The following is a 24,138-nucleotide window of genomic DNA, read 5'->3' as shown; positions in this document are numbered from 1 at the left end:
ACACACAGGTCCGGACCTGGCACGCGTCTAGCGTCAGCCACTCGTTTGTACCTTGCACTCCTGCTCAGCAATCGCTGTTTCACACTCCTCTAGACCGATGATAGTTGAACTCCTAGCTGGTCCTCCTCCGGGACGCCCCCAGAGCCACCCTGACGCTAGGTACAAAATTGAGGATGGTGCCCGTAAACACAAAAGAACGGAGACTCTCCCAATGATTCTTGGCGGTGATTATTTAACGTGAACTCGGCCAAGGGAAGGAATGTCGACCACTCCTCTTGGTTGTCAGACACAAAGCATCGTAAATACTGCTCCAGATTTTGGTTCATGCGCTCAGTTTGACCATTTGACTGCGGAAGAAACGCCGACAAATGAGACAACTTGATCCCCAATCGTGAGCAAAAAGCTTTCCAAAACTTCGCAACAAACTGGGTACCCCTATCAGACACTATGTCTGACGGAACTCCGTGTAGTCTGACCACCTCCTGCACAAAAACCTGAGCCAACGTCTTCGCGTTGGACAAGGAAGGCAATGACACAAAATGTGCCATCTTCGAAAATCGATCAACCACCACCAGGATGACCATGTTCCCCGCCGAGGCAGGCAAGTCCGTGATAAAGTCCATGTAGATTTCTGTCCATGGCCTACTAGGTACCCCCAGAGGCTGTAGAGTGCCAGCAGGACGGGACCGGGCCACTTGGCCCTGGCGCATGTGATGCAAGCTGCCACGTATGAGACCACGTCCTGCCGGATTTTTGGCCACCAGAAGCGGCGCGATACCAGCTCCAAGGTGCCCCTAACCCCTGGATGACCGGCCAGGACAGAGTCGTGGTGTTCCCCCAACACCTTAAGACGAAGATGAAGGGGTACGAATGACTTGTTAGCGGGAAGTCCTGGTGGTACCTCCTCCTGGGCCTCGGCAATCTCCGCCTCTACCTCAGTCATGAGAGCCGAAACCACTATACCTTCCTGGAGGATGAGTACCGGATCTTCCCGAGGTTCTCCGCCGGAAAACACCTGGACAAGGCATCCGCCTTGGTGTTTTTAGCCCCAGGATGGTAAGTCACCAGAAAGTTAAAACGTGTAAAAAACAATGCCCAGCGAGCCTGCCTGGGAGACAGACGCTTGGCCGACTCCAGATAGAGCAGGTTTTTATGGTCGGTGATGACTGTGACCTGGTGGGCCGCCTCCTCCAAGAAGTGTCGCCATTCCTCAAAAGCCCATTTGATGGCCAACAACTCCCTGTTGCCGATATCGTAATTCCGTTCGGCAGGCGACAGCTTCTTGGAGAAGTAGGCGCATGGACGCATATTGCTCAAGGACGAGCCCTGTGACAGTACTGCCCCCACTCCCACCTCAGATGCATCGACCTCCACAGTAAAAGGTTTAGATACGTCCGGTTGCACCAGAATGGGAGCTGAAGCAAAATGTTTTTTCAGAAGCTCAAATGCACGCACCGCAATCTCAAACCAGATAGCGAGATTGGTACCTTTTCTCGTCATGTCCGTGAGCGGTTTGGCTATAGTAGAAAAATTTTTAATAAACTTCCTATAATAGTTGGCAAACCCAAGGAACCGCTGGAGTGCTTTTAGATTATCAGGCCGTTCCCATCGCAGCACCACTTGCACCTTCGCGGCGTCCATTTTAAACCCTGCGGCGGACACAATATATCCCAATAAAGGCAACTCCTGAACAAAAAATACGCATTTTTCAAGCTTAGCATAGAGCTTAATCTCACGGAGCAACTGTAACACCTGCCTAACATGCTCTAAATGAGTGTCCAGGTCGCTCGAATAAATGAGGATATCATCCAGGTACACAATCACAAATTTCCCCAGCACATGAGCGAATACATCATTTATGAAATGTTGGAAAACAGCAGGCGCGTTTGTCAACCCAAATGGCATAACTAGGCTTTCAAAATGACCCTCAGGGGTATTAAACGCCGTCTTCCACTCATCCCCCTGACGGACCCTTATGAGGTTGTAATCCCCCCTGAGGTCAAGTTTGGAAAACCACTTCGCACCAGCCACCTGGTTGAACAAATCAGGGATCAGAGGCATCGGGTAGGGATCACGGACCGTAATCTGGTTTAACTCCCGGAAATCCAGACACGGGCGTAACCCCCCCATCTTTCTTCTTAATGAAGAAAAACCCCGCTGCTACAGGCGAGGATGAAGGCCGGATGTGCCCTTTACTTAGACTCTCCGTGATGTAGTCTTTGAGAGCTTGTCTCTCCGGACCAGAAATACTAAACATCCTAGCCTTTGGCAATTTGGCCCTGGGTTTTAACCTAATCACACAGTCATAGGTTCGATGAGGAGGTAGTTCTGAGCAACCCCTCTCAGAGAATACGTCCGCAAAATCCAGCAATGCCTCCGGAAAGCTGGACTTCACGGCGGACACACATGTGGCCAAGCAATTTTCCTGGCAGAAACCACTCCACTGGACTATGTCCTGGGTTCTCCAGTCAATCACCGGGTTGTGCTTGGATAACCATGGGAAACCCAGGACCATTTGTGCTGGGAGATTATTGAGGACCCTACATGTAACCCACTCAGAATGTAGGACCCCAATGTGGAGTTTAACCTCAGCTACGAACTCAGTAATCTCCCCCTGTGGGAGGGGAGTGTCATTATTGGTAACCACGCGAATAGGATGAGGGAGTTTTCCGATCTTAAAACCGGCCGTGCATGCAAACTCCTCATCCATGAGATTGGTGGCGGAACCGCTATCCACAAACACTGATATTGGTAGCTCTCTGCCCGCAATAATAACCCTGGCAGGGAGCATACATTGAGATACCATCATGGAGGAAATGCATACGCTCAGTTGGGCCTCCTCCATACCCTCTGAGCTTACCAGTTTTCCGCCGGTGCGACTTTCTTAGGAAGCACAGGACAAGCATTTACATAATGATCTCTTTTACCACAGTAAAAACATGCTCCTTGCTTCCTGAACCCAGGAACGCGACGCTTAACATGTGATACCCCAGCGATTTGCATAGTTTCAGTGAGCTCACCTGCAGCAACCACACTTGCACCCCTGCTTTCCCCCAGGGGCAGCATCTCCTGCGCCCCCTGACGCAAACGGCGATCAATACGAATAACCAAACTCATGGCAGACTCTAACGATGCAGGAGTCTCATACATCAGGAGGGCCTGTTTAACTTTTCCTGAAACCTCATGAATAAACTGACTCCGCAGCGCTACTGCCCAATGGCGAAATTCTGAACAATAGTCTTCCGCCATACGTTCCCCCTGACAGAGGGCGCGGATTTTAGATTCCGCTAGAGCCAATCTGTCGGGATCATCATAAATGAGCCCGAGTGCTGAAAAAACATTCTCAACCGAATGAAACGTAGCAGAGTCAGCTGGTAAGGAAAACGCCCATGCTTGGGGGTCCCCACTCAGTAATGATAACACCAGACCCACCCTCTGAGCCTCATTACCTGAGGAGACTGGGCGCATGCGAAAGTATAACTTGCAGGCCTTCCGAAAGATGACAAATTTGCTACGTTCCCCAGCAAATCGTTCAGGCAGCGGAATCTTCGGCTCTGTACCTGCACCTGCAGAAGTCGCTTACACATTAGCTACAACCAGGCCCTGCTGCTGAACTGCCCCCTTCAACTCGGTGACCTATAAGGACAGCGCCGCCAACTGGCGGTTTATGGAAGTCATGGAATCCATGGACTACCAAAATATTGTAGGCCGATTATAATGCTACGCGAGGCTTAGGTCAATGAAGGCGGAAATAACCGGGGCCCCTGCGGAGTCCCTCCAACTAGGGAAAACCCTGTCTGACCCTCAACCCAGGGTTTTTGCTAATGGTGCAAATGCCTGAGCCTCCAACCTTTCCTTATCTCCTGCTCAGCCCTAAGCTGAACCCTCCACCCAGTGAGGTGTCAAACCACCAAAGCCCACACAGTAATGACAGACAGGGAGAACTTAAACCGCACCACGCCGCATACACACAGGACAATACCGTAATGTGAACAGGGCAAAACAAAACACAAATATAGGAAGGCGAAAAGGTAACAACGGATCATACGCCACCAGATGCGAATTTCTCTCTCCAACACCTCTCCAGACCGGAACCACTTGGCATAAAACACAAGCTATAATCGGCGATGCCCATAGGCCAGCACGACTATTTAAAGACCGTGGGCGTGACCAAACATCCCACCTGATTTCCAGCTAGATTAACCCCCGATAACCTGAGTAAAATCAAGCTGGCGCCACTGAGGCTATAGTGGACAGAGATGGAACTACCGCTGCCTGCCGGACGCTGTGGTGTGAATAGCATCCGACATGACAGTAGGGTTCAGCAGGTTTGTAGGATGCAGTGACGAGACACGAGACTGAGTTTGGTTTGTGGAAATAACTTTTATAAACTGTAGCCGCTGGGGCTATATTGAGCAAACAAAAAGTGTTAACAACAACCAGTCCACGCAGGGACTCAACAAACCTAACAACACTTTCTTATGGTAAATGCGACTAACCCGGTGGGCCCGGGTGCTATAGGCCACGTATGACCAAACTGGGGGACCTTATCTCCTATAGTAACTTATCCTTCCAGGGATCTGTCAGGATCACAGGCGTGGCCGCGTAGAGGTCGCTGATGCGGCTGCCTTGACGCCTCGATATTCCGGGATGAAACTGGGCTCGACAGACCCTTGAAGAAATGATGCCAGTGGGGCGCAACAGGCCCTGAAGAAACGATGCCGGTGTGGGGCAACAGGCCCTGAAGAAACGATGAAGGTGGGGCGCAACAGGCCCTGAAGAAACAATGCCAGTGGGGCACAACAGGCCCTGAAGAAACGATGACGGTGGGGTGCAACAGGCCCTGAAGAAACAATGCCGGTGGAGCGCAACAGGCCCTGAAGAAATGATGCCAATGGGCGCAACAGGCATCTCCTTGCGGCTCTCGTCTCCCCGCGGAGTTATGACGCAGTCATAAAAATATAACCGTTCACCAACCTCTGCTCAGGGTCCCTTAGCAAACCGGACGGGAGCCTGTACGGCCGCCTGTAGCGAGGTGGCGCCCCCAGGGGCCGGTGATGACAGGGCCACAACTGTGGGAGAAGGCAGGGGGGCAGTGTCCTGACTGCTGTCACGGAATGGTCTGTAGTAGCAGCGGTCGCTGGAGGTCACGGACTTGTCACTACAGGGCGGTAAACAGCGGGGGCGGCTGTATGCGTCCGTATGCAGGGAGCGGCCACCGGTGAGAGTCCCTCACGTGTCACTTGTCGGTGAGTGCGCAGCTTTCCTTTCACAGACCCCTGTCGGTCCCTCCAGAACACACCGTTCGCTCCCTCGGTCCTCTCTGTCTCACATGGCTTCCTGCCTGTTGTCACACTCTCTCCCAACTGCCACTTCAGCACGCCCCCTGCTCCTTTTATCCTTGCCCCGCCCCCTGTTTCCCTGACAACTTCAGTCAAGTCTCTCCCTTTACTGTCCTCCCAGTATCGTTCCCTCAGGAACCCTGATGGCGGTCCCCTGGTTACCTGCTCGGTCACTGCCTGGGAGTCCTCCTCCCCACACATGGACAACAGAGAGGGAATCATTATCCTCTTCATCTCCAAACTGGTTTGCGTCCATCACCTCTTCCTTCACATCCTTTCAATGGGCCTTCTCCATTTGTTGCTCCTCCATTTGTCCCTCCTATGGCAACCACCTGTGAGACAACAGACCGGAATTTAGAGATATTGATAACCCTAAAGGCATTCTCCTCATCTTCCCCCGGGGACCACCACCACCTCCTCGCCCAGACTATTTAAAGTATGGTACAGCATTTAAATGACAGTAATAGTGAAGCTGATGATGGCATCATCACTGCTAACCATCTTAGCAGCCATTTTGAAAACATGCAGAAGGGTGCAGAGGTCCTTCATCTGTGTCCGCTACGCAAGTGTAAATTGCACCACATCCATACTGTGATGTGTCAGGCTATGGGAAATGTCATACTGCATCAGGTCTCGGTGCTACTGCCACAGTCGTTGCAACATGTGCAGAGTTGTGTGTGGTCACTTCGCATATCAATTGGCTAATCAGTAGTCTGAATGATCTCTATACCAACTTAACTGGAATGGTGAAAGTGAACACACAATGACAGTGTTTTCTAGAGCAACGCATCCATGCTGGGTCAGTGGTGTAGGAATTTCTGTAAAATCAGGTTGAGGATGCAAGCCATGCAAGGCATGTGTGCAAGGTTGGCCCAGCATAGGGCTGCCACCAGGTTTGCACTGTTATCGCACACGACCTTCCCTGGCTCCAGGTTGAGTGTAAGCAGCCATTGCTCAACCTCGGCATGGATAGCTGTCCATAACTGTTGACCTGTATGACTGCAATCTCCAAGGCATATTAACTTAAACACTGCCTGATTGCGGAGAGCTGGGGCTGCGCAGTAAAGAGGTGGGAGATTCCCTCTGCAGTGTTGTAACATCTGTTTCAGTAAGGTAGAAGTTGAGGGCACAGGTGGAGGCCCTAAAGGAGGTGGAGGATGCAGAAGCACTGGAGGAAGTATTAGCTACAGAGATTTGTTTCGCAAGCCCTAGGGATGCCAAGACTTAGTGTCTAGTGACACCTTGCTGTCTAGTGCTTTAAGTCTCCATCCCCTGATGTGTAGTAGTTTAGTTCTCCAACTCAAGCTGTTTAGTAGTTTAGCTCTCCAACCCCTGTTGTCTAGTAGTTTAGTTCTCCATGTGCTGGTGTGTATTTGTTTAGTTCTGCAACCCTAGCTGTTTAGTAGTTTAGTTCTCCAACCCCTGCTGTCTAGTAGTTTAGTTATCCATATTATGGTGTGTAGTGGTTTATTTTTCCATCCCTAAGCACCTTGCAAGCCTTGGGGATTGCAAGACTTGTAGAGCATCCCCTTCCTCGACTGCCCCAACAGCCAGAAGAGACACCCAGTGACCAGTAATCTAGCTCTAATTCCCCTGTCCATGCTTGCTTGCCCAGGTTTCATTATTGAAATGCACCCTGGCAGACATAGAATTTTTCAGAGAACAGGTGATGTTGTCTACGACTTGTTGCTGTAGCGCAGGCACATCTTTCTTACATAAATAATGGTGACTGGGCAACTGGTATTGGGTGGACTGCATCGACCATGAGCTTCCGGAAACCGTCTGTATCCATAAGGCATAAAGACTGCATTTCTGTGGCCAACAGATTGGAGTGGCCTTGCAATAATCACAGAGATCATAGACCATGAGTCATACAGAAACAAGAGCTGAATAGCTCTCAGCTGGCCCCTATCATCCAGACAATGACACGATAGGGCCACCAACCATCTGAGGAGACCGCAGACTGTTCACAATAATTAGTTCTCAGAAAAGTAATAGTGAGTATACTGCTTATCCACGACTAGATTACAACACATGGAATATGCGTATAACCCGCTGTATGATAACTGCTACATCCACGATAACCCTACACTCCTCGCTGCCAACAACAATCCTGTTTTAACCCAATAAATAAATGCAGATGCCATTCTTCTTTTGAGGTTCACACCATCAGGGTGTTCCATCCCCTCTCCCTCAGAGTAGCAGTCATATACCGGCCCCCATTCTCACCCACAAACTTCCTTGACCACTTTTTTGCATTGCAGCCACACTTTATGTCCTCAGAATTGACAACCCTTATCCTGGGAGACTTCAACAGCTCCAACTCCCCAACTGCATCCCGGCTTCTATCTCTAGCCAATTATCATGGCCTCTCACAACTTTCAAACTCTGAGACACACAAAGACGGTAACACCCATGATCTGGACTTTGTCCGGTTCAGTTAATTCTCCTACCTAGATGACTCACCTCTTACCCTTTGTCCCCCATTAAACTAGGAGTATAACCATAACTTTTATGTGCTCCCTAAAAACACATGCTTAGAGCAATCTATCACGCTCCCTAATCAAAGTCCTTTTGATATACAGCTCTGGCAAAAAATAAAAGACCACTGCACAGTTTTATAAAAATCAGCTTCTCTACTAATCTAAAGCCCCCGTCACACACAGCAAGATCGCTAGCGAGATCGATGCTGAGTCACAAGTTTTGTGACGCAACAGCGATCTCACCAGCGATATTGCTGTGTGTGACACGTATCAACGACCGGCCCCCCCGTTGGGTATCCCTGATCGTGCTCGACTGTCCTGGACCTTTTTTTGATCGTTGGTCTCCCTCTGGCCAGCACGCATCACTGTATGTGGCAACCCTGGTGCGTCGCTATGTGTGACGGGGCCCTAATATTGATTTCTGAACTCTTCCTGAGTTAAATATTAGTGTTGTTGTTTCTAAATTATTACGAACTTGTTTTCTTAGCATTATTTGAGGTCTGCAAGCACTGCATTTTTTATTATTTTGACCATTTCTCATTTTCTGAAAATAAATACAAAATTTAGTGCTTGGAAATTCGAAGACATGTAATTTATAGAATAAAAGAGCAATTTACATTTTACTCAAAAATATACATATAAAAGAAAAAAATCAGACAAACTGAAAATATTACAATGGTCTCTTAATTATTTCCAGAGCTGTATATAGTTTTTTCTCTACTTCTCTGAACATAATTCACCATCAAACTCAACCGCACCCAAAAGGCTCATGCAGCCTTTATCTACCCCCCATTTTCTCAAGATGGTGGTACCTTCATTGTAAATAAGCACCTGTAGTTAGTGTCACCCCCACCCCTCCTTTTAGATTGTAAGTTCTGAAGAGCAGGGTTGTCATTATTTTTGCTTTAATTGTTTGATTATCTTAAACTTGGTAACTTTTGACTGTTTTATATGAACTGCTGACTCGAAAAGCTATGCGTAATGTGTTTGTGACATAGAAATAAAGTTTATTGTTATTAGTAGATTGAAGATGTTGAAAATCAAACTGTTAACTGTGCCATGTGTAGGAGTGAATAATCATTTACGTGAGCACAATGGTACAAACGAGGGTTTCCTGCAGTGCCGACACAGGGTGGAGTAGGGTGAACAAGACAAGCTGCTGGACTGTGAGAGAGGTGCAGGCGGGGATGTTATGGTGGATTGAGAAAGATGAGGTTAACTTGGTATGTAAAAAACAGGAGGCATGTCCAATTCCATATCAGCTGACAGGCTATCAATCACACAAACAGTAGAGGGTAAACAAGTGGAGGTTCTTCTGTCAGAGAGCTGTGTGACAACACTTGCCACGTTGAGGGAGATGGTGGTTGGTGAGATCCTTTAGTCGGCATTTTACCACAATGACATTCCCAGATTAACGCATGTTGATCACACATGTGCGAGGTCATGCATATAGTACTGAAATGATTTCATTTTTTTTACTCTACTAGGTTGTTTCTAAAAAAAAATATTGACAGAAAACATGATTTTTTAGATTTTTGCCAATCTGAAAAAAAGACCCAACCTAGGCAACTGCAGAACCGCAAACGCTGCTGTCTGTTGACAGAGTTGGGCATCAGGATGCATTGGTTGTCATTTTTGCAAAACTCTGTCCACTAACCTCCTCATCTTTCTCCTCCTCCTATGCTGAGCTACTCAGCTGCATGCCTCTTGGTTTACAACAAGTGTGATCTACTACCTCATCATCATTCTCTCTGTTCTCTCATTCCTTAGCCTGAGAGTCACTCTCCTCCTCCTCCTGCCTTGACAGCACAGTACTGTCCGCGGGTACCTCAAATATCTGAGTCTAGTCACAGATGGATCACCTTCACCCAGTGTGGTTAACGTCTGTTGAAGAGGGTTTGGTTAATGCTTAGACAATGCTTTGTCTGGCCATAGATCTAAGTAAAAAATATTTGGCCATTGGTGCAGATGATTTCCTCCTCTTGACTCTGTAAATCTTTAGAGTACACTTCCTATGCCCATGGCATACAATGTGTGAAGAGATCTGCAGACTCAGTTATGTGTGGTTCCCAACAGTCAGTTGGGTGCTTTGAGAGTTGTGATGTGGGGAAAAAAGGTTAATTGGGGTGCCACCACTGAGGACTGTACTGTTTGTGCTGTTAAGGTGGAGGAATAGGAGCAGAGGCCACTTGATGCAGCGCTTGCCATCTACAGGAGCACATGTTTTTTCTGGCCCTCATCTAAAAAACGTACCGTTTTACGGCCACCAAAGATAGGGAGCGGAGTTGCCTGCCTAGTAACAGAAGTTGTAAAAATGCTGCACAATTACTCACTGCAGCAAAGCAAACCGACTTCTCATCCCTCATATCATACCTGTCTCACAACCCTAAACAGCAATTCAGTACTTTCAATTCTCTCCTTTGTCCTCCAGCTACCACTCCCGCTCCTCTCATCTCAGCTAAATACTTTGCCTCACCACCTGGTGAACCTGACACAATTATGTCCCACCTCATACCGAATTTACCACAGTCTTCATCACAAGCATAACCCACCTCTTCAACCTGTCAGTAACAACAGGTGTTGTCTTCCAATCTGATTGAAACATACCTCAATTACACCCATCCTCAAAAGGTTCACCCTTGACCCATCCTCTTAGTCTACCTAATGCCCCATATCATTCCTCCCCTATGCCACCAAACTACTGGAACAACATGTCCATTTTGAATTGTCCTCCCACCCCTCCTCTTGCTCCCTCTTTGACTGCTTACAATCTGACTTCATACCGCACCATTCCACTGAAACTGCCCTGACTAAAACCACCAGTGACCTACTAACCACCAAATGAAAGCAACATGAGTTTGTCCTCCTTCTTCTCCTGGACCTGGCATCTGTCTTTGGATAATCGGACCATTCCCTCTTACTACAGACTTTCTGACCTGTTGACATTACAAACTTGGTCCTTTGTTGGATCTGTTTGTACCTAACAGACAGGACATTTAGTGCCTCCCACTCACAGACCACCTCCTCATCTCGCCCTCTATGTGTCAGTGTCCACCAAGGTTCAGTTGTAGGACTGGGACGTATTATTAGAGGGTGCACTCGCGCACTTCCTCCCTCTTAAAGGGACCGCCTGAATCAACCCAAGGTATTCCCAACCTGTAGCTGAGCAACACCTTCTACTTAAGGCTTCTCCTTCAATATGGAGGTGCCTGAGCTATGATATTAGTTTGCCTTGCATGCTTGTAAGTTGTCAGGTTTCCCTGGTCCATCGGTCTACTTGTCTACCCTGTACCCATCTGCTCTTACCTGTCTGTGACTGTCTGCTCATAACTGTCTGTGCTCTACTGGCCATCAGCCAGTCCAGATCGCACCTGCCAGCATCCATCTGTCTAACACTCGGTCCAGCCCACACCTGCCAGTGCCATTCTGTTCCTCAGCTTGTCCGATCTGCAGCTGTGGTTCCAGAGTCCCTAAAGTGCATGCCTGCATTTTTCATCCCTCCTTTGGGCCTTAGCAACTTACCCGCTGTAGGGGGTCAGCTGCCACATTCTGTAGGTCAGCCAAGGAGTAGCACCGGGTCCCACCTGTTTGAACCTCCATGGGTCACAGTTTTCACCTGCTGACACTTGTCTGAGTAGGGATTTGGTAGGCCACCTAGTTATGCCCCTTCCAGGTGTTCAGAGGGATACGGAACAGTGATTCCACCACCTTGCCCATTACAGTCTCCATCTGCTGGATTGTCTGTAGTGGATGAGGTGCTATACTAATTCTACTTTATTGCAATTGATGACACTTTGTGCAGACTCCTGGTTGAGTCTCCTACATACATGTTGCCTGTAGAAGTAGGCCTCTGAGACCGTCAGGCCTCCACTTCATTGGATTCAACTACCCATGTGACCATCCTTACATTTTTCTGACAATGGTAGTCTAAAAGACTGATATTTATGCCACCTGAGTGTGGCTCAGCATGAAAGCAGGTAGAGATGTTGCATGTGGTATCAGGGCTCCCAGAAAAGGGGGCCTACACCGATCCCTCACTCACCTTATCTTACTGTGACATTCAATTGAAAGCTGTAAATGCTGTCCCAGACCCTGATACCTCATGCTTCAGTGATTGCTGCAGCGCCATGCTAAAATCTGTACTGTGGGTGAATTGAGGTCACTTTCCTGGGGTCTGTCCCTCATTTAATGTGTTTTAGCAGCCTTTGGGACTGTTCTAAGGTGTTTTGCATGCGTTTGTTTTTACCTCCCATTGAGGTGAATGGTGTTTGGTTATGTTTGGCAAATATTCGAAACATTCGGCGAACTTAATCTGAACTGAACATTGAAATTTTCGCTCATCTCTAGTGCTAACTACTGAGCAAATAAAGTGTTCCTGTGCAAAGATAATCTTAAAAATGTGCTCCTGATATGTACTGTATAATGACTGTGTCTGACCGCACTGGAACATGGTCTGATCATACCACAGATCCTGGGCAGGGTGGAAACAAAAAGAGTATACGAATAGCACATCATCATTTCCCTGCCTGTTTTTAAACAATGTTTAGGAGATGTGGTATGATCAGACCATATTCTGTGTACGATCAGAAATAACCATTATACAGTAGATAGCAGGAGCACAATTATAAGACTATCTCAGCGTAGGAACATTTTTTAAATCACATTCAATTGTGGTAATTACTACTAGTTCAAAATCTATTGATTAAAATTAACTTTTTACTGGTGGGAAAACCACTTTAAGTAACTTATAGTACTGCATTCTCCTATTCTATAAACGTCCCAGGTTTCTGGTGGGGCAGGCTTTCCTCCTTGGGTGACTGTACTAGAGAGTAGCACATCTACATTATTAGTCAAACTATGTCTTTACATATACCCCCTATAATGTGCTATCATTGCAATATAAACATATACAGACTGTAATAGATGTGTACCTATTAAAACAGAGACATTTCCTTAACTAAAAGTCATATTCAGAGAACAGTAATTGAAGCAATATAATTTTTTTGATATACAGATTATGGCATTAGTAAAATCTAGCTAAACCTGTTCCCAATAGATCATTATTCATAAGACATTCACATTAAGACAGATGGAGAAGACACCCTAAAACTACCACATAGAATAGAGATAATATAGGCACAAGCATAAATATATAGGTAGCTGTTATTCATCCCATGACAATCATTATTCTATGTAATATATAGAATTATTCAATTTATTTATTCACCAGAGAAGTTTAGCACACTCACAGCACAACGCCCATTAATCAATTGTTTAAACATGCCTTAAACATGCCTACAAAGGCATATCCATAATTAGAAAAAGGTCATTGTATTATGCAATAACAGTGCCAACTCTTGTCTAGTTAAATAGAGAGAGGTTAAATCAAGTGCAGACCATGGACAAAAGTGGCACAATTGATCTAACATTCAAAACTGACTTTTTTGTCTAATCTCAAACACCCCCTTTCTATGTAATAGGATCACTATAACTATGAAAAGGGAACCTTACAGCTAATGCATGCTGTGTAATAAATGGGCAGCAAGTATTAGACACTGGCTGCATTACTTCAATTGGGTAGTTTTGACTCTGAAATGTTGAGGTGCTTCAGAAAAAAAGCTGATTGTGACCAAGATGTACAGGTGACTAGTTACAAAGGACAGTCCCTCGTGGCTTCTCCCCGCCCTCTGACAATGACTGACAGCTCTCTTCCTATACACATATGCAGAGAGAAACTTGTCACTTATGGGGAGCAGGCAGGAAGGAAGTAGCAGTGGCAGAATCACCTTCTCTACTAGTCACCAGTGCAGCTTAGTCCCTGTTGGCTTTTAAAGTTTGCTTTTTTCTGAAACACTGCAACGTTTCAGAGTCAAACATGCAGGATTAAAATCATAAAGCCAGTGCCTGATCCCCAGGCAGCATGTATCAGTAACTGGGCTCCCTTTAACTTTAAAAAATTTAAATATTGGGGGTTTGTTTCTAATAATTAGAGGTGTTTGATTTTCTGAAGTAAGGGCCTTCAGCTTACTCTTTGACTGGGCTGTGGAGCAATGCATGCCAACCTGGCTCATAATTCAGCCTTGGCACAAACTGGGAGCGCTCCAATATTGCAAGCAGAAACATCTTTGTATGTGCAGCACCGGAGAAGTACAGAGATTTAATTGGGGGATACCAGGATGACCCAGCGATGTGTCCAGTCGAAGAACACAGCGGGAAAGAGCTTGTAAGCAATGCGAGTGTTTGTCTTAGGAATCATGCACACAACCATAAAAATTGGGTAAGCGCTATCTGTCGTTTTGATGAAGAGCACTAGTCCCCTTGTTATACTATGGGGCTGTGCACATGTTTGTTTTTTTCCTTGGACAGAGTCGATCTGAGTTAAAATCGCAGCATGCACGATTTGCATCTGATTATCAGATCACACGCAGCCATTCATGTCTATTTGTCCATGGATAAAATTGGACTGACCCTGGTTGACATCCGAATGCTGTCCAATTTACATGGACAGACTTAACCCCTTACTGCCAGCTGATGGAATAGTATGTCAGCTGGCAGTATCCCCCACTTTGAGGAGGGCTCCGGCGGTGAGCCCGCCTCAAAGCCGTGACATGTCAGTTGTTTTCAACAACTGACATGTGCTCGCAATAGGCGCAAGCAGAATCACGATCCACCAATGCCTATTAACAAGTTAAATGCCGCTGTCAAGTGCTGACAGCGGCATTTAACAAGTGCTTCCGGCCGCCCATCTGGAAATACGCGCATTGCTGACCCCATCATGTGATCGGGGTCAGCGATGCATTGCCATCGCAACCAGAGGTCTCCTGGAGACCTCTATGGTTTTTGATGACAGATTGCTATGAGCGCCACCCTGTGGTCGGTGCTCATAGCAATGCTGTAATTCGGCTACATAGAGGTGATCTGTGCATCACCACTATGTAGCAGAGCCGCTCGAGTAGTGCATGCTTCTAACATCCCATGAAGGCTATTGAAACATGCCAAAAGTAAAAAAAAAGTGTTTAAAAATATAAAAAAAAAATAAAAAAAAACTAATTTTTTTTTGCCCCAATCAAAATAAAACAATAAAAAAATCAAACCTACGCATATTTGGTATTACTGTGTTCAGAATCGCCCAATTGATCAATTAAAAAAAGGGATTAACCTGATCATTAAGCGGCGTAGCGGGAAAAAAAATTGAAAAGCCAGAATTACCTTTTTTTGGGCGCTGCGACATTGCATTAAAATACAAAAACGGGCGATCAAAAGAACGTATCTGCACAAAAGTAGTATCATTAGAAACGTCAGCTCAGCGCGCAGAAAATAACTCCTCACCCAACCCGAGATCATGAAAAATGGAGATGCTACGGGTCTCGGGAAATGGGGCAATTTTTTTTTTTTTTGCAAACTTTGGGATTTTTTTTCACCACTTAGGCTGTGTGCCCACGTTGCATTTTTTAAGCGTTTCCACAGCGCTTTTAGACAAGCGTTTCTGCTGCGGAAACGCTTAAAAAAAGCATCCAATGTAATTATAATGGAAAACGCACATGTTATGCTAATGGTGCGGTTTTTCCGCTGCGGAAACGCTAAGCGGAAAATCGCAGCATGTTCTTTAATTTTGCGGAAACGCATGCGTTTCCGTATACATTCGATTGTATTGCAAAAACGCATAGGAAAATGCATGCGAAAACGCTTGACAAAAGCATCAAAAACGCTTACAAAAGCGCTTCTAAAAACGCATGCGTTTTCCCGGGAAGAGGATGTGCGTTTCCGCTCAGGAATATTCTGCATGAAAAATGCAACGTGGGCACATAGCCTTAGATTAAAAAAAAACTAGACATGTTTGGAGTCTATGAACTTGTAATGACCGGAAAAATCATAATGGCAGGTCAGTTTTAGCATTTAGTGAACCTAGCAAAAAAGCCAAACAAAAAACAAGTGTGGAATTGCACTTATTTTGCAATTTCACCACACTTGGAATTTTTTCCCGCTTTCTGTTACACAACATAGTAAAATCAATGATGGTAACGTAAAAAAGTACAACTCGTCCTCAAAAAATAAGCCCTCACATGGCCATATTTACAGAAAAATAAAAAAGTTATGGCTCTGGAAAGAAAGGGAGCGAAAAATGAAAATGCAAAACTGAAAAAAGCTCCGGTCATTAAGGGGTTAATAAAGAAGATGAAGATATTTTTTGTTTTTTCTTCAGGAAAACCAAGAAAATGGGATCATATTGATCACATTCTGGTCAAATTCTAATCAATGTAGTTAGCATAATTGGACCAATTTTCTGTGATTAGCGAAAATTAGTCATGTAACTTTAGCCTAAGGCCGGCAGCACACTAGAGAGAAATATGGACGAGTGAGAGGCGCTAAAACTACACATTGCACATGGACCAATGTTTCTATATGGGGCAGCTTCCATCAGCCGTATATTTCTCGGCCATATTTTACAGGCCAAGACAATCGCAGCATGCTGCGATTGTCAGCATATTACGGGCAAAATACGCCAATGCAAGTCTATGGGGGCGAGAAAAATACGGATTGCACACGGACCAGACGTGTGACTTGCGAGAAATACGCACCAGTGTCCTTTAGCAAAAGCCGGCAATTCAGTGCGTGATACAGTAAAATCACACTGACATGTTTAATAAAGAAACAAAAGAATAGATATATACACATAGAATACATATATATATTGTTCTGTCCTTACTAATGAACCGGGATTCATGTAGCGTATACAGGCAGCTGAACCGCTATACCAGGGGTCCAATAAGAAGACTGTAGGTTGAATCTGTAGGTTGAATCTGAACATAATGGTATATTGGCACGGTGAAACTACAAGTAAACATATAATACAATCAGTCAGTATGGGTACATAGGAATACATGATATACATTACATAGATTACCTGCGCTAATAGCTAACCAGGGGAGAGCTAACTAAGGAGTGTGATCTAGGACAGGGATTAGATGTAGGGAGCGTGATTACTTACCAACGATGCTGATGCAGGGGGAGAAGAGGGATGAGGTGCTTCTAGTATACAAGCAGAAAGAAAATGGTGGACTGGTGGGAAATGGGCTGAGCTAACCATAATCCCTTGCAAACTTACCCATGATACATTGGGAATTTGGAGGGAAGCAAACAATGAAACCAAAAATGGAAAAACACTGCAGTTATTACTTTGGCCACTAGCGGCTAATTCAATTGCCGGCTTCTGTAAAATCAATACAAAACCCGACATGAAATGATACATGGTTTGCATACAGTAAACCGTTTACATCGGGCTGGTCGTATTAGCACCAGTCTCTTTGTAAACCACTTAACCCCTTCTGATGGATTGCAGCGAGGGACCTGACTGAGCAGCGGAGAGGTAAGGATATTGTTGCTTTTTTGTTTTATTTTTGTTACAAGTCGATGGTTTATTTTTTGATTAGCAGAGGAATAAATCTTGTCAAATGCTTGGTGTCTTTATTTCATTGAAATAATTTTTCATTAATGTATTTGTGTGTTTTTTAACCATTTAATAGTCTAGGGTTAATAATTGCTAAGTGTCTAATTGACACCTCTCCATTTTTAATTGGCTTAATGTCACCTTCCAATAGCAAGGTGACATTAACCCCTCCTTATTAACCCATTAGCCACCACTACAGGGCAATGGGAATAGAGAGGATAAGTGCCAGAAAAGGCGCATCTTTTTGTACCAAATTTTATATACAAACCTTAATCTAATTATTAGTCAGGGACGTATAAAAAATACATGAAATGAAATGGTTTACTGTATGTAAACCATGTGTCATTTCATGTCAGGTTTTATATTGATTTTACAGAAGCCGGCAATTGAATTTGCGGCTATTCTGCTATGTAGAACTCTATGAAATGCAAATATATATATATATAACCGGGGGAGAGTCACTCTGTCTGAAGCCTTTATAGACTGCGCAAGTATGACGTGCCTGCGGAGTCTGGACCCAGAGTGATGCATCCCCCACAGAGTGACGCATCCCCCCAGGAAATTGCGGTATGCATACCACGAATGGGGGGTGAGGGGACAATGCATACCATGAAAGGGGGGTGAGTGGACCATGAATACCACGAAAGGGGGGTGAGGGCCATGCATACCAGGATTGGGGGGTGAGGGGACCATGCATACCATGATAGGGGGGTGAGGGGACCATGCATACCAGGATTGGGAAGTGGGAGGACCATGCATACCAGGATTGGGGGATGAGGGGACCATACATACCAGGATTGGGGGGTGAGAGGACCATGCATACCAGGATTGGGAGTGAGAGGACCATGCATACCAGGATGGGGGGTGAGGGGACCATGCATACCAGGATAGGTGGGTGAGGGCACCATGCATACCAGGATTGGGGGGTGAGAGGACCATGCATACCAGGATAGGGGAGTGAGGGGACCAAGCATACCAGGATAGGGGGGTGAGAGGACCATGCATACCAGGATTGGGGGGTGAAAGAACCATGCATACCAGGATTGGGGGGAGAGGGGACTATGCATACCATGATAGGGGGTGAGGGGACCATGCATACCAGGATTGGGAAGTGGGAGGACCATGCATACCAGGATTGGGGGATGAGGGGACCATACATACCAGGATTGGGGGGTGAGAGGACCATGCATACCAGGATTGGGAGTGAGAGGACCATGCATACCAGGATGGGGGGTGAGGGGACCATGCATACCAGGATTGGGGGGTGAGAGGACCATGCATACCAGGATAGGGGAGTGAGGGGACCAAGCATACCAGGATAGGGGGGTGAGAGGACCATGCATACCAGGATTGGGGGGTGAAAGAACCATGCATTCCAGGATTGGGGGGAGAGGGGACTATGCATACCAGGATAGGGGGGTGAGGGGACCATGCATACCAGGATAGGGGGGTGAGAGGACCATGCATACCAGGATAGGGGGGTGAGAGGACCATGCATACCAGGATAGGGATGAGGGGTGCAGCACATACCAGAATGGGGGACCATATACCAATAAAAATGCCTGCCACCCCGGCGTAGAACGGGTTCCTAGCCAGTATATATATATATATTATATAAAGCTCAAGTGTGCGTATGTATGTATGTGTGTATGTGTGTGTGTGTCCGGGATTGGCATCCGCACCGTCGCAGCTACAGCCACAAAATTTGGCAGTCACACGTCTGGACCCCGAGAGTGTCCTAAGCTATGTTGTGAGGTGAAATTTTAACCCCGCGCGTTCCAATTCACCAACAATTTTGCCCCTATCTACATAATAGGGAAAAAGTGTGTGTGTGTATATCAAGCCCAGCCCCTCATTATGATGTCATAATGGTTGCCATGGCGACGCTAATGTCATCATAGGTTGCAAGCCCCACCGCTCATTATGATGTCATAATGGTTGACTATGGGATGGAGGATGTGTGATGGGTATATGGGCACTGGACTATGGGATGGAGGATATGTATGACGGGTATATGGGCATGGGACTATGGGATGGCGGATATGTATGATGGGTATATGGGCATGGAACTATGGGATGGAGGATATGTATGATGGGTATATGGGAATGGGACTATGAGATGAAGGATGTGTGATGGGTATATGGGCACTCGACTATGGGATGGAGGATATGTATGATGGGCATATGGGCATGGGCCTATGGGATCGTGGATATGTATGATGGGTATATGGGCATGGGACTATGGGATGGAGGATGTGTGATGGGTATATGGGCACTCGACTATGGGATGGAGGATATGTATGATGGGCATATGGGCATGGGCCTATGGGATCGTGGATATGTATGATGGGTATATGGGCACGGGACTATGGGATGGAGGATAATTATAATTTGTTATAACCAACCACAGTTAGTTAGTATGCCCGGGCAGCGCCAGGCTCTTCAGCTAGTAAGTAAGTATATATATATATATATATATAGATATGTGTGTATTCTATGTGTATATATCTATTCTTTTGTTTGGGTTTTAGCCTGTCATTGGGATCCATTATATGTCCATTTTTGCAAGTTTGCGAGAAAATCTCAGTATACGGATTACATACGGATGGTTACATGTGCAAAATACGCGGCCGCACCTCGACAACGGATGACATACGGATCACTATTCAGGGAACATTTCTGCGTATTACGACCGTACAGTACAATAAGGTCCGTATTTTTATACGTTTAGTGTGATTCCAGCCTAATGCTGCTATACTGCAGCAGTGGTCGTTAACTTAGACAAACAACAGTGAACAGTTAAATTAAGAAATAAGTTTGTCATTGAGAACAGAAAGGATTTTTAATTACACGGACAGTAAATTGCAAAGTTGCTAGTTTTTACAAGTGCTTTGCAATTATACCAATTTAAGTTAACGAGAATAACCCTTTAAGTGACTAACTTTATATGTTAATTACAAGGCAATGCTACAACTATGAGCAAGTTTTTCATACAAGAAATATTTTATGTCATTTCATAGTTCATGGTTATTTTTAACGTGAATTAGATGCATAAAACAAATTTAAGTAATTGATAATGTCTAAATATAACCCTATGTAAAGTCTCATGACAAATGGGAACATAATAATTAATCATTTTCAGCTGTGTATCCTACTATTTTTTTAAAGGTCTGTAACCAGTATATTCAGAAAAGAGACTAAAATTGCACTGACAAAAAGCTGCATGTTTTTAAGAAAAATTTGAAGTACTTGCCATTGAAATCTTATGCTGCCCTCACCCTAAGGCCTTTTTTCACAAGTCAGTGTCTCTGATACATGTGGCATGTGGTGACAGTTTTCACACGTACCAGAGACACTTACCCATGTAGACCCTTTTGTGCACCTGGCAGTGTGTTTCCACAGACCATGTGTCCGTGGGCAAAACACATTGACATGTCCATTTTTTACCCACAGCACGGGCCGCAAAACATCCCACACATGTGCACACAGATGACACACAGGGATGTCATCTGTGTGACAAGTACTGGCACATGATAAGCAGCGGTACCGTAAGCATTGTTCCATGGTGCCAGGTAAATAAGACTGCTCTCATCATTCTCCCCTGCTCTGATGGCAATCAGTGCGAGTAGAGGAGAATGATGAGAATTATATTCAAGTGCTAACAATGAGAGCAGGTGGCGACTGATGGAACTATTACTCCCATCAGCATACACCTGCTGCTGCTAATAACAGCGAGATCAAGCGATGGTTGATGGAGTATTCATCACCCGCTGCCCGTACTCTAAATAAATAAATATGGCGTGGGTTCCCTTTTATTTTCTATAACAAGCCAGGAAAAACTGACATCTAGGGGCAGCAATCCTCAGCTGTCAGCTTCAGCACAGGTGGTTATCAAGATTAGAGGGGTCCTCACGCCGTTTTTTAAAAATATTTAAATAAAAAATAAAACAAAACACATCTGGTTTGACAATTTATCACAACCAGCCTTGCTAAAGCTGACAGATGGTATTCACAGGCTGGTAAGGGGCCATGGATATTGAACCCCCCAGCCTAAAAAAAAGCAGCCAAAAACCGCCCTTAAAAAACACATCTATAAGGCTAGTTTCACACTAGCGTATCTACACGCAGCGCACGGCGCCACTAAGCCCCGCCCCCTGCTGCGCCCCCACGGGTCATCTCCTCCCTACTATCGCACAGCGCTGCATGCGATCTGCGCACCCTTTAGCATAGGGTGTGCAGACCGTGCGCTGACCATGCGCTAGTAGGATTTTTGCGTGCACTGCGCACTTTTGAAGGTGCGCCGGTGTGTGCCGAACGCAGCATGTTGCGTTTTGGTGTGCTCGGCGCACATTCAAAAGTGCGCAGCGCACGCAAAAATCCTACTACTGCACGGCCAGCGCACGGTCTGCACACCCTATGCTAAAGATAGGGTGCGCAGATCGCATGCAGCCGTGTGCGACAGTAGGGAGGAGATGACCGGAGGGGGCTGGCAGGGGTGGGGCTTAGCGGCACCGTGCACTGCATGTAGATACGCTAGTGTGAAAATAGCCTTAGATGTGCCAATTCTAGCACTTTGCCCAGCTCTTCCCACTTTCACTGTAGCAGTTGCTAGTGGGATTCATATTTTAGGGGTTGATGTTACCTTTGTATTGTCTGGTGACATCAAGCCCGTGGTTTAGTAATGGAGATGCATCTATAAGACACCCATCCATTACTAATCCTATAGTTATATGGTAAATAAAGACACAGCAAGTACAAAGTCCTTTATTTGAAATAAAACAAAACAAACTTTTCCATTTTTATTTAAAAATAACAAACACAGCTACAGTGCCATGCGAAACTATTCAGCCCCCTGGAACTTTTCAACTTTTTCCCACATATCATGCTTCAAACATAAAGATACCAAATGTAAATTTTTGGTGAAGAATCAACAACAAGTGGGGCACAATTGTGAAGTTGAACAAAATGTATTGGTTATTTAGAATTTTTGTGGAAATTCAAAAACTGAAAAGTGGGGCGTGCAATATTATTCGGCCCCTTTAACTTAATACTTTGTTGCGCCATCTTTTGCTGCGATTACAGCTGCAAGTCGCTTGGTGTATGTCTCTATAAGTTTTGTACATCGAGAGAATGAAATTCTTGCCTATTCTTCCTTGGCAAACAGCTCGAGCTCAGTGAAGTTTGATGGAGATCGTTTGTGAACAGCAGTTTTCAGCTCTTTCCACAGATTCTCGAATGGATTCAGGTCTGGACTTTGACTTGGCCATTCTAACACCTGGAAACATTTATTTGTGAACCATTCCATTGTAGATTTTGCTTTAGCTTTGGGATCATTGTCTTGTTGGAAGACAAATCTCTGTCCCAGTCTCAGGTCTTTTGCAGACTCCAACAGGTTTTCTGCAAGAATGGTCCTGTATTTGGCTCCATCCTTCTTCCCATCAATTTTAACCATCTTCCCTGTCCCTGCTGAAGAAGAGCAGCCCCAAACCATGATGCTGGCACCACCATGTTTGACAGTGGGGATGGTGTGTTCAGGGTGATGAGCTGTGTTGCCTTTACGCCAAACATATCGCCTGGCATTGTTGCCAAAAAGTTCGATTTTGGTTTCATCTGACCAGAGCACCTTCTTCCATATGCTTGGTGTGTCTTCCAGGTGGCTTGTTGCAAAATTTAAACAACACTTTTTATGGACATCTTTGAGAAATGGCTTTCTTCTTGCCACACTTCCATAAAGGCCAGATTTGTGCAGTGTACAACTGATTGTTGTCCTATGGACAGACTGTCCCACCTCAGCTGTAGATCTCTGCAGTTCATCCAGAGTGATCATGGGCCTCTTGACTACATCTCTGATCAGTCTTCTCCTTGTTTGAGATGAAAGTTTAGAGGGATGGCCGGGTCTTGCTATATTTGCAGTGGTATGATACTCCTTCCATTTCAATATGATTGCTTGTACAGTGCTCCTTGGGATAGTTAACATTTTGGAAATCATTTTGTATCCAAATCTGGCTTTAAATTTCTCCAAAACAGTATCACTGACACGCCTGTGTGTTCCTTGGTCTTCATGATGCTCTCTGTGCATCAAACAGAACCCTGAGACTATCACAGAGCAGGTGCATTTATACAGAGACTTGATTACACAGAGGTGGATTATATTTATCATCATTAATCATTTAGGACAACATTGAATCATTCAGAGATCCATAATGATCTTCTGGAGTGAGTTTGCTGCACTGAAAGTAAAGGGGCCGAATAATATTGCACCCGCCACTTTTCAGTTTTTGAATTTCCACAAAAAAATTAAAATAACCAATAAATTTCATTCAACTTCACAATTGTGTCCCACTTGTTGTTGTTTCCTTACCAAAAATTTACATTTGGCATCTTTATGTTTGAAGCATGATATGTGGGCAAAGGTTGAAAAGTTCCAGGGGACCGAATACTTTTGCAAGGCACTGTATATTCACCTAACACCCATTCCATTGAATCCCTCATCTCCTGTAATAAAACAAAATTAAAAAACAGCCATATCCTTCACCTGTCCTTTGTTCTGTCACACACCATAATCCATGTCTGGGGATGAAGACATTACAACCTGGATGGTGCCAAGATGTGACAGTCCAAGATGAGAACCACTAATGAATAAGCTGCTGTGAGAGCAGCATCAGTGACCAGCGGTGACCTCATCGAAGATATTGCCTGTCAATGAGGCTGCGCCCCCAGCTGGGCTGAACTGTGGTGACCTCAGCACCGTGGGAAAAATCATTGAGTTCACTGCAGTTCAGCTCAGTGAGTTCTCTTCAGACATTTTCACTGTGATCTGCTCGAACTCAAAGAGCTGAACTGAGGTGAACTCAGTGACTTGATT

The sequence above is a fragment of the Dendrobates tinctorius genome, unplaced genomic scaffold (assembly GCF_039654945.1).
Source record: "Dendrobates tinctorius isolate UK_male_01 unplaced genomic scaffold, ASM3965494v1 ptg000040l, whole genome shotgun sequence".
NCBI classification, from domain to species: domain Eukaryota; kingdom Metazoa; phylum Chordata; class Amphibia; order Anura; family Dendrobatidae; genus Dendrobates; species Dendrobates tinctorius.
This window is presented reverse-complemented; position numbering follows the sequence as displayed.